Source organism: Mytilus californianus, unplaced genomic scaffold (genome assembly GCF_021869535.1).
Source record: "Mytilus californianus isolate M0D057914Y unplaced genomic scaffold, xbMytCali1.0.p SCAF_6, whole genome shotgun sequence".
NCBI classification, from domain to species: domain Eukaryota; kingdom Metazoa; phylum Mollusca; class Bivalvia; order Mytilida; family Mytilidae; genus Mytilus; species Mytilus californianus.
The window spans coordinates 36,175,019-36,187,884 of NW_026262712.1; positions in this window are offsets into that span (position 1 = coordinate 36,175,019).

The window sequence follows — 12,866 nt, forward strand, 5'->3', positions numbered from 1 at the left end:
TATTCCTACAATGGCTTCCGTTTTGTCGATTGTAAAAATTAGCTGGCATAATGGGGAGATAATTTTGACTAAGTAGAATACTGACTGTCCATTTTTGTATATTTTCAGATTCCTTTTTAGAAGACAAAAGTCGTCACAACTTTATGCAGTTCTTTAGCTTTTTATATACCATACAATTGGATCATGAAGTCAGCCAATTTTGGAAACTAATTATTGACTGGATTAAGTCAATATTTCCATGTCAAATATTTTTTGTTCAACATTAATTGACAAGTTATTAGGAAGACAACCCATGAAACATTCAAACTTTTATATTGGTTCACAAGTCATCAAATTAGCCAATGCTGCTAAATTATCGACTTGAATAAGTCCATACTGGCAACTTTTTTATTTAGGTCAAATATATTTTGTTTAAAATTAAATGACTAGTTAAAGCAATATTTTGTTTAAAGGGGAGACAACAAATGAAACTTACAAATTAAGTCCCCTTATTTTCTAGTCCTAGCAAAATAACATATTTATGTCTGAAATTCCTTTAAATCTTTTAAAACATTTTGTTAAACATTTGATTTTTTTTCAACTTTTACTGTCGAATTGTAACCTATATTGCTTCTTAAATTAAATATCTACATCAAAGAAAAAGTTTGATGGTGAAAACATGTCAAAACTTTTTTCTCTCACTCAATACTGCCTACACATAAGTAATAAATGCTTTTTGTGGTGAGGCTGGGTGGATTTGTCAAATAAGTTCAGAAGTCTTAACGGTGGTAAAATAGATTTGTAAATTTTGTCTCTGTTTTGAGGTGGGTTTTTTTCATGAACGCCTAATCATGTACATATTTAAAAAACATCCAAGAGTGTCTACCTTAATTTAAAAGTGTTGGTTATAACAGTTTTTAGAAATCCAATTCAGTAGAGATTAAACCACAGGACATGCCAGTCAAGACTCAAAGTGAACAAAACGAAATATTTTTTGATTAGGTTATCTAATGTTCTTTTTTTGTGTTATTTTAAAAGGTGCTCTTTTCTAAGTTTAGTTTAAACATATTTAATTAGAGTGGATTGGGAAACAAGTTGTTGCAACTTATATTAATCCCTTTCCACTTTGCGGATGCAAGTACTGCCATGTAGTGGCATTTCTTTTTGTAAAAAGGGGGCAGAATTAAGGACAGTAGCTTTTTAAGGGATTTTTTGAATTTGAAGTAAAATAGAAGGTCAAATAAAAAGTGTGGGCACTGCCAAGACATATAACACTGTATTACAAAGTTCACGATTTATTTTTTTTTCATCTCAAGTTTTACCAATATATTAACGAGAAGAAGTGGTATGAGTGCTCATCAGATAACTATTCACCAGAGTTTGAATGAAGTGGATATGTAAATCAATTATAGGCCACCATATGCTTTCCACAGCTAGGCTCACACCACAAATATTGATTATTCTTTTGTTTATCAAATTATGACAAAAGTTGACAATTTGAAATAGCTTCAATTCACTTTTTGGACCTCAGGCCCCACTGACTTAGGTTGTGACCACATAGAGTTATCCTCATCTGTCATACTGTTATTCCCCAAATGAACAATTAGACATTTTTTTTATTCTAAATGCTTTCACATATTGATCTGATTATTAGTATGCGAGTCTACTATGACAAGTTACAGATCATGAATTTGCTATAGAAATTACTGATGCCACATTACACATGACAACATTTTTTGGACGATCCGGCATCTTAAAAGTGGACATGCTTTGGCAGAAAACAATTATTAGACTGGTTTGGGCAAAGAAAAAATCTGACAAAGTTGAGTGAAGATAATTGTAGGACACATTTGGGGAAAAGAAATTGTACATGTTTGGTCTAGATACCATTTTGTGGACACATTGCAGGGAAATGAACAAGTTTGAGACTGTTACATGTATATATGGATAACTTTTTTGTCCAGGAACATGTGAAGCTATTTTTTTTCTGGCAAAATACAACAATAAACGAAATACAAAGGTCTCCTTTTCTTGTAGAACTTAACCTGAGAATGACCATGGTCCAAACTTCCAGTACAGGGTAACCTGTGTTTATCTGACAAACTGGGGGACCAGAAAAAAATGTCAGATTAAGTAGTGTGGTGGAATACTCAGGTTTTTTCTGCTAGGATCGGCATGATTTAGACAATGTGTCAGTTAAAGGCAGGATGTAGTAATACTCAGGTGTGGGATAAGTCAGGTTACACTGTATACATTTTGTGTGTTCCTCTAGGGAGTTTATTTTGCACCCTTGAACTATGTATCAAGAGACCTTACATACAATGTAGCACTCATTTCAGCTTGTCATAATAAATGTCCAATAATCTATTGGTCAGTACCACTTTTTACTTGTTTACTAATTCATTGAGACATTTTTCTATGTTTCTATGAAAAGAGATTGTAAAATAATATAACTTACCGTGGAGCAACTGGAGGTAGGCGGTTCCCCTGAACTACTGCTACTACGTCTAATGCGTTGATTGCCATGTCTTTATGTTATTCGCTTTGTATTAATAATTTCTCTATGTGGGCTGAAAACAAAAATTGAAACCAATGGTGAAAATTTGTTTACAAAAAAATACAATCTTAAAAAAAATATGAAACAATCCTTAAATGTAACCACTTATTGTTAAGTTTTTACTTTTTTATAACCAATTTATTGACTGTTCATCCCAACTAAAACATAATTTTCCCACCATTCACCACCCTTAAAAATTGATAAAAATACTAATTTTCTCAAACTCAAAAAGATAATTAATTAATCTTCCTAACCAAAATAAAATATTAGATATTAAAAAAATAAATGTGACAAGAGCAAAATTGAAAAGAAACAAAAAATGATTTAAACTCAAGGATTGTTTCTTAAGATTTGACCACCTGACCACTGCATTCAAGCAATCATATGGCAGTCCATCCTGTTTTGTTACCCAAAACCACAGTAACTGAAGAATTAAGGAGGAGAGGAATTCTGTTTACACCAAAAAAAAAATGTAATTTTCTTAAAAAAAAGATACCAATAAAAATATGTCTTCCAATAATTCTATTGACCAAAGTCTACATATTTACTGAAACAATTGTTAAATAAAATTTAGAAACTATTTTATTACCAATTCAATGACCACAAAATTAGAAAATTAAGAATACATTGTTTTTGAAAACAATTGCAGATTGTTATAAATATCAAAATTATCAATTTTCCTATAGGGAGATTTAATTTTTTACAATTTCTGTTTTTATTTTCAAGCATAAAATAAAGGATTTAATAATACAAATTATTTATAAAAGAAGTTTTTAAATGAGATATTCCTCCTCCTAAAACTGATGCAATAGTTCTTTGATGAATATGTAGGCCATGGACAGCAGCTACCATTCACATAGCTTGTCAGTGGTCTCCAAACTTTCTACAACAGCTGGAAACATCTCCAGCCAGTGGTAGTTGTACATGTACATGTTATTCTGCTAATATGCATTATACAAAAAATTATAAAGACAACGAAAAATAAATAGAAGTATTTTGCTTGTGTGTATATTTCATTTAACTGTGTGTTTTAAAGAGGTTTCTTTTGCATAGATTTATGTTTGTTATGTATTGATTTAATATTTCTGTGAATTTGCCATTATTTTGTCTGCCCATCTTCGACTTGTGGTCAGTGATTTTGCATATAATTTGTCTCGTCTCTCTTCGGCTAGTGGTCGGTGATTTTACATTATTTTGTCCGTTCCTCTTTGACTTGTCGAGTTTTAATTCTCCCTTTATCTTCAACCTTTTTATGTTTTACGATAACAGTTATCTCATATATATCTCTCAACAACATTACATATGTATATTTCATTTTTTTTTATGAATTTTGTGTACAAAATCTGAATATGCTCAATATTTGATCAGTCTTAAAGAAAAACTTGTCAAATAATATATTTTTAATCATTGTTGAGGGTTGTGAAGCCAGAAATTAAAGAAAAATATTTATGTCCAAATTGCACAAAACAAATTAAAAGTAAACGAACTGTTCATTTAAATTTGAAAATTAATAATAATTGCATAAAAATAAGTTTCACAACTCTCAATGAAATTTTAAATACCACAGAGAAGGGAAACAAAAAGACGGGTCTTAAGAGTAAAATAATTTCCGTTATTACTGACAAAGAACTGTTCTGTGTTTATAATTAAAATATTTCTTTAATTAAACAACATTAATATGAAAAAGTGTTGCTTGAGATCAAATTTTAGCAAATTTGTGCCAAAGTATTATTAAGCATCAGAAATATTAGAACTGCATAATTTGCTTTTCCTTGTCCCCCCCCCCCCCCCCCCCCCCCCCGAAATATATACACATCCCCAATTAAATTATTATTTATATACAATGTACTTTCAAATAAATGTGTATACTTAAATATATTAATTTACAGATAAAGAAATAAGGAGATTACAGTGGTAAAAATATGATTGCCAATGAGACAACTATCCACCAAAGTTAATATAAAAAAGAAGATGTGGTATTATTGCCAATGAGACAACTCCCCACATGAGACCAAATAAGCAGTTAGATTTGATATTTTTTTTATTTTCATGTGTGTTATATTTTTCCGTTTATTGATTTTGACACACAAAAAAAACCCTCCTCTGTATGGCATTTAAAACAATATAGAGCTATACTCATGAAATGGATCAAGTAGTCAGCAGTCTAGAATCATGAAGATGTCCACATCTCTGTAGTTTCATCTCTTTACAACACATGTACACATCAACCATATTAATGTTCATTTTTGCATCTAAATCAGTTTTACGAAATCGCAAGCATAAAATCAACAACAAAAAAATGATCATCTGACCACTTCAACTAACCTATTTTAATTTGCAATGATTTCCGGGCGCGAAATCTCTTTTATACTACGAGATCACATGACCAAAACATTCAGTTTTGGACCGTAAAGTGTATACTTAACAATATACACAATTAACAGAGTTCAAATTCCACTAAAAAAATCAACAAACAATCATGATAAATAGAAATACTAATCAAAATGTTAATTTCAACCTGTTTGCAAACAACTTAAAAGAAATGGGTTGTCTCAATCGCAGTTGACCTTGAACTTTGTTTGATAACTCAGAAACTGCATATACTCCGATTTTCTAGTTCACTGCTTTAAAAGGATCGGAGTAACCATAAGAAATTGACTGACTCTTATTTCTTTTTTCTTTTTTTAAATGCTTGAAAGATGCAAGAACGATAATCATAATCTAATCAGTATAGTAAAGAGCAGAACATCAGGAAGACCCCCCCCCCCCAAAAAAAAAAAAACAACAACAAAACTAACTTAGTTTTGACAGGAAAGAGAATACCTGTAAGGTCTGTCTATAGAACTCATTTTTCAAGTTAGCGGTTTCGTTTGTTATAATGGTGCACATTTTTGTTTTGTTTGGAATTTCTTTTGGTGTTTTGAGGGGGGCTTGGTAATGTTGCTGTCTCTTTCCATTTTGTAAGTTAAGTATGTCTGGCATTTTGTGCGCGGAGGTATCCATCTTGCAAAACGAGAATCGAAGTTTCAAACAAAAGATGAAATCGCCATTGCAAATAGGAAAAACGACCAAAAGTCAAACAACAGCCCACAAAAAACAAGACACTGAGCAACATGAACCATACAAAAACACTCGAGGAGATCTCAGGTGATACTTAATTTGAATTATATGAACACAAACTGCAAGTACAATTGGACTATGTTATCTGGTCGGTTGATGCAGAGACATACTAATTGTATTATATATCTCTGGTTGATGTAACCGGCAGTAGTGTCCTTATCAAAAAGCCTTAATTATCATCTAGTTATATTAAAAATATTTGAACTTCAACATCATCGTCATGTTAGGTCAAAGTGTATTGTTATTTTTAATGGACTTTCTCAGGCACACAAAGTGACAAATATAACGTTCAAGAATTACTCTTGTGCTTCGTTTAACGATTCCACTTGTTTTACATCAGTATCATACAAATTAAAATCAAGCAATTAAGATCAGAATCATATGTTTTGTCTTTACTCTTTTCTAAAACCGCTGGATTTGATTTTCCCCTTAATTTTATAGACGTGTATTTAAACACATGAGATTGAAGTGGTACTGATTGCTTCGGTATATACAGATTTGGCTCAATATTGTTTGTTATAGTTTAATCTGTCTTTTGCGAAGGCATTTCAGGAGATTATTATCTAATTTTGTCTTTTCAATGATCTGTTATCCCTAATCGTTGGGAACCTTTTGCATACAGTTAGCAATCCTGGAATGCGCATAAAGGATTTCTTAAGGTATGGGCATCACTAAGGTTGCGAGTTCGAAATCAGCAGTGCCAGGTGCGCTCGACTCTAATAGTCAGTGGTGTAAAGGGCGTACACCCCTCTTCGATCACCGAAAAGTTATTTCATAATGTTTTTTACGATTTATATGATGTTTAAGCTTAAATCGTCCCACGCAGCGACCAAGCATAAAAAATGAGCGAGTGAGGAGATTTAATTTTAATTAGATTGTTATTCTTATATATATGGTGTATCTATTACTAGTAGTTGAAATTTGGCTTTGAACTACTTCTTAGTAACCAAGTACCGTGACAGTTGGCCAAAGCTTTGAATCTTGTATTTTTGTGATCTGCTTGTTGGCTTAGTAATTTAGCACAAATCTAATGAAAAAGCAAGCTCTGTCAAACAGATATTTACAGTTTGTACTTGTGTTGATACGCCATTGCCTTAGTAGGCTAAGGGAGGGTTGAGTGCTCATCAACATGAACCCCGTAACATTCTATACGTGCCTGTCCCAACTCAGAAACCTGCAATCCAGTGGTTGTGTTTCGTGGCTATCAGACGTATTTGTTTGGAGTACATTGTTGTAATATAATCAGGCAGGTGGTTTAGTTTTGGAACAATTGATATTTTGCATACCTGAGCCTTTTATAACTCGCATACGGTGTGGTTTTGGTGGAGATGGTAAATTGACCTGCATGTATTTGTTCACATCTCTCTTCTTTGACCATTTTGGATAGTTGTCTCATTGGTAATCATCTCTCTTCTTTGACCATTTTGGATAGTTGTCTCATTGGTAATCATCTCTCTTCTTTGACTTTTTTGGATAGTTGTCTCATTGGTAATCACGCCTCATCTCCTTATTTTCATACTTAATATTTACTAGTGGATCAAGGTCAGATGAACCCTATAAGACGGACTTGTATATCGTAAAATAATTCTATAAACCAAATATAGATGATCAATTATCTACAGTTTTTGAAAAACTGGCCTCATAAAAAGATTAAGCCATGAAACTGAAGTCAAGGTAAGATCCTAGTTAAAAATGTACAGTGTACAAGGAAAAATGAACCCAGTATATAGGAAGTGAACCCTGTTTGGCAGAGATATATAAGGCATCATTTTGCTAACAGAAAAAAGTGCGGACTTAGTCAAACCAAAAGTCAAATTACTAAAACAAAATACAGTATGAAGTATTAATTAAGTCTAGATTTATGCATCCGCTATTGTTGAAAAGTACAAACGAGATCATGCCTACCTGGAGAAAAATGGAAATAAACCCTCTAATTACTGTGTAACACATATTACATGTACTTATCTTTTGCTGTTCACACTCAACCTAGTTCCTTAAGTTTACGAGATAACCACAAAAAAACTGTTAAAATTTACATTTCAGGGGCTGCAACTCCAAAACAGTATTCAGCTTTTTACTCGTTTAAATGAGCCCTAATCCTTTCTAGAAAAAAAGCAGACAAAATTGGAAAATTGGTATTTCAGGGATAATAATTTCAACAGGTTAACTGATTTTTTCTGAAACTCTCAAACCAGATCCTTAAGTTTACGAGATAACCACAAAAAAAACTGTTAAAATTTACATCTTAGGGGCAGCAACTCCAAAACAGTTGGACAAATTTATGCAATTTTTAAAAGAATATAAATTCAGCTTTTTACTCGTTTAAATGAGCCCTAGTTTAAATGAGCCCCTATCCTGAGCACACAAAAAAATGAAAATTGGAAAATTGGTATTTCAGGGACAATAACGTCAACAGGTTAACTGATTTTTTCTGAAACTCTCAAATTAGATACATATTGTTTTCCTAAAACAAACTTTTACTATTAACTATTAAGTCCTACAACATTGATTCATGACAACTTTCAAAACTGGGGTGTGTCGATCAAAATAGATTTTTCAGGGGCAATAACTCCAAAACAAGTTGATTATTTTTTCCCTGTTTCTGAGTAGATATATCTGGTCATGTGGATCATTAATGCAATCTTCACTTTTAATCTAGGTTGCTTTGGTTTTAAGAAAGATAAGTTAATAAATTGTTGCTTTAACAAGGAAACTATGCAAACCAGTCAAGGTTCATATACTATAACTAAAGTTGTAGGGCAAAATTACTTCGGGAAATAACACATGGCAATGTTACCTTTAAATATACCTGAACACAAACTATGTGAAAGTTTAAAAGAACAATAACGTGGAGGCTGAACCATATACCTGTAATCGCCATGGAAATGGGATGTGCATATTGGAATTTGATGCGACTGTCGAACAAGTGAGAGCTTTAGCTAGCTATAAAATCAGGTTCAATCCAATATTTCCTACATAAGAAAATTCCTGTACTAAGTCAGGAATATGACAGTTGTTGTCCATTCGTTTGATGTGATTGAGCTTTTGATTTTTGAATTTTCCTCAGAGTTCAGTATTTTTGTGATTTTTACCTTTTACTACTGTAAATTCAGAAATTATTGTTTTTATTATTGCGAAAAATGTGACAGGGTTATAACAAGGATTTGTATAGTAAGAAATCAGATGATCCCGTTCTTATACAATTACATATTAACAAGCATTCTGTGAGTATTGCCCGCCCTGAAAACACATAGTCCCTTACCCGTTAAAAAATCATTGTCAAGAGCAAAGTGCTATACCTTGTCATGGTGTAAACTATCAGTGGCGGATCCAGAGGGGGGCGTAGAGGGCGTACGCCCCCCCCCCCCTTTTGCTTGCACTTTTTTTTTTTTTTTTTGTAAAATGATTAATCAGACTAGCAGTGGCGGATCCAGAAATTTTCATAAGTGGGGCCCACTGACTGCCTAAGAGGGGGCACGCTTTAGTCATGCATCAGTGATTCCCTAAATAATCAACCAAATTTTTCCCAAAAAAGGGGGGCCCAACAAAAAGTAATACTCTATTACACTCTCATGAAAAAAAAAGTTCCACAGCAATATTATTTACCAACGAAAACATGTTTAACCCCACATGCCCCAGCCCATTAATAACATTGCTGAATGGTGATCCCCAGTCAAAAGCTCTAGATATAGATTTCTGACCCTGATTTTTGCCTTAAACAAAATTCTGGCCGTATCTGGATTGAAAACACTAATCTTGTCCACTTTCTTGCTATTAGAAAAAAATATTTTCAACAAAATTATTTAGCATTAAATAAACATGATGAATAAAAAACGGGCGTAATTTTTTTTTTTTGGGGGGGGGGGGGGGGGGGGGTTGCATGTGAATCCCATATCTGACCGGAATGTCTGTTTCGCCGAACTGATATACTGAATACTTTTTTCAAGGCCCGACTGCAACCTGCCTGCTGGGTGTGGCCTATATGTCTCCATGTGTCGACCGTCATTCACAACTTCATTGTCATTTCCGACTCATTCGTAGCCTTTGGTTGATTTGGAACCCCTCACTTCCCTTGTTGGTTGAAACATTTCAACCAAACATTTGGATAAAAATTGCCTGTTTTTCTTTCTTCGTGTCGGTCGTATATGAAATTTCATTGAATAGCCGTATATCTTGTTTACAACAAGAAATCTATGAGGTTATGCTAACTAACCATACAACAAACGAGAATTTTCCATGTCCATTTTTTACTGACAAATCCCACATCAAATATATTAATTAGTACATAGCTTTGGATCCATCCAATCATTTTATAATAGACAATTAATGGAGAGAATACGGCACCAAAAATGTCCAACCCCTACACTTTAACTATAAAATGCATTTTCCACTTATTTTATGTTTTTTTGCCAAAAAAAGGAGGTCCAAAATTTTTTTCGCCTCGCTCCGTTCGGCGAACTTTAATACTACGCCCCCCCTTTCCAAAATCCTGGATCCGCCCCTGACTATATAACAAATATCCATTCAATATCTTCAAGCATGATGATTAAAAAAAAGTCGAAAATTGATTAATGGAGTAAATTTTTTAAGTCATAGGAGCATAACTATGCACTAAATCATTATACTGGACCAAAATTCGAACTTGATTTGTAACTTGTCCTAACAAGAGTGCACACGCTGAAATGTCTCGCCTTCTTTACTTACCATTGATATTATGTTGATAGTCCTAAATAGAAAGCTTTACTACAACTATTACATAGACTTAAAGGGGCACTAGCTACGAGATATATAAAAAATCTAATATATTATTTTGTTTGCTCAATCATTAATGAAATGCAAATTGTGAAATAAGATTTCGCTTTTAGCAGCCAGTATGTTTCAATTTTGTCAAAATAAGCTAAAATACATTGATTATAAATTATTCACTTGCAAGTGAATTATTCGACCTCATTGAATCCATATTCATGTGATCTTCAATTTAACCCCTTAGCTTGAGATGGATAACACGTGAATTGTATGTGTAAAGTTATTTAAAGGAAAAGAATGTCAACATTGAAAGTTAAACAAAGGTAAATCATTAAGATTTGATTGACTGATTCAATCCACAGAAAATCATTCTTACACAGGTAAAAACGATGATAAACACTTATTTTTCATCTATAATATGAAATTAAATAGACCTAGAATAATCCAAGAGCACAAGTTTGCTATATTTAGTGTATTGAATGATTGTAAGTTGTAAATATAGCTAACTTATTGCTTAAAGTTTTTTAGAAACAAACTTAACCAGGAAAACTAAAAATTGACTAATGAACCATGAAAATGAGGTCAAGGTCAGATGATATATGCCAGACAGACACATACACGTTAAAATCCTTCCATCTAACAAATATAGGTGATCTATTGCTTATAGTTAAAGAAAAACAGACCAAAACACAAAAAACTCAACACTGAGAAATGAACCGTGAAAATGAGGTCAAGGTCAAATAAAACATTTGAGACTGACATGTACATCATAAAATATTTCTTTACAACAAATATAGTTGACCAAAACTCAAAAACTGAACTTTGACCACTGAACCATGAAAATGAGTTCAAGGTCGGATGACCCTTACCAGTTAGTCGTGTACACCTTACAATCATTCCATATACCAAATATAGTAAACCTACTGCTTATAGTATCTGATATATGGACTTAACCAATATCTTCAAGCACAAAGAAAAAAAAGTGTGGGAAATTGATTTGTGGACTGACAGATGGACAGACAGACGGAGTGCAAACCTAAAGACTCACTGAGGGGAATGTGGCCAAAGTACCTCCATGGAAATGAGATGTGCCATAGTTCATACCTATAACGCAGGTTCTTCATCAAGTAAGCTAATCACAAAAATAACATTGTTGATGCCACTGCTCCCGCCAACTCTGGAAACAGCATGCCCTTGTCTTGTTTCCCCCCCCCCCCCCCCCCCAAGTTAATTTCAGGGGCAATAATTCCAAACAAATCAACATGTTTTTCTAATATATCCAGGTTTGAACAGTTTGTGTAATGAACAGTTTTACCTTGTTAATTTTTTCTCTCCTTGCTCTAGTTATCTATATTTCAGTTTCACCATTATATTCTATTTTAAGCCATATTGGCCATGTTTGTTGATGAGTCTAAAAACTTCAAAGCCATCCTATAAATGAAGCAGAAAACTTTACTTCAATCCACATACTAGTGTCAGGCATTAGGTTTTAAACAAAATTTCAAAGACAACAAACAATAACCTAATGGTCAGACAATGGAGGCAAAGTGGTGGCATTGAAGGCTCACAAGGCCTTTTGGCCAGGCGAGGTTAAAATCATGTCCAATTTATACATCGCAATGATTCTATACTCCAAATAAAGTTAATATGTTCTAATAATTTGAAAAATTACAAAATTAAAAAAATTGTCATTTTTATGCAGGTATTGTTTTATGATAATGATGTAAAACTATCTATGCCACATGGAAATTTCAAACCTTTAAGCATCTTATGTCCGACATTCTACCAAATCAGATGCAGGCGATACTTAAAGGACAATAATTACATCTAGTTTGTATACAATTGAATAGAGATAATGGGTGTATATATCTATGAAACAGCAAACTCAAACAAAAAATGTACAAATGTTTGTATCTATTTATTTTTAATGAGATAACTGTACAAACAATCGATTCATGGATTTCAACAATATCAATAACAATAAAATATCACCAACAAATCACATGTCGATGATAATAAAAATACGGAAACTATCTTAAAAATATTTCTGTTTAAAAAATACAACAATTTCTGTCTCAAGTAAAAAATAAAATACTTTATCAATTAAATTCTGCTTTGTTACATCTTTTTTAAGTTACTTGTTTAGTGTAATTACTATGGACGGTTATCTTTTCAGTAAAAGAATGATTTTGTAACATGTAAAGTCATACCAAACCAAGTTATATATATAGACTAATATGAATTTTAGTTTCAATCTACTTTTAATAGTTAATGTAATATTTGGAAACACGGATACAAGAAAATTACCACACGAATCCGTTGCCCAATCTATATAATAAAACTAGACAGATTCAGACCTAATATGTATTAATCAGCAAAACATAGATCTTTCCTCGTTATGAAATGATATACATGATATGTACAAATGTAGATATATATAATTTGTAAAAAAATCTTGTTTGAT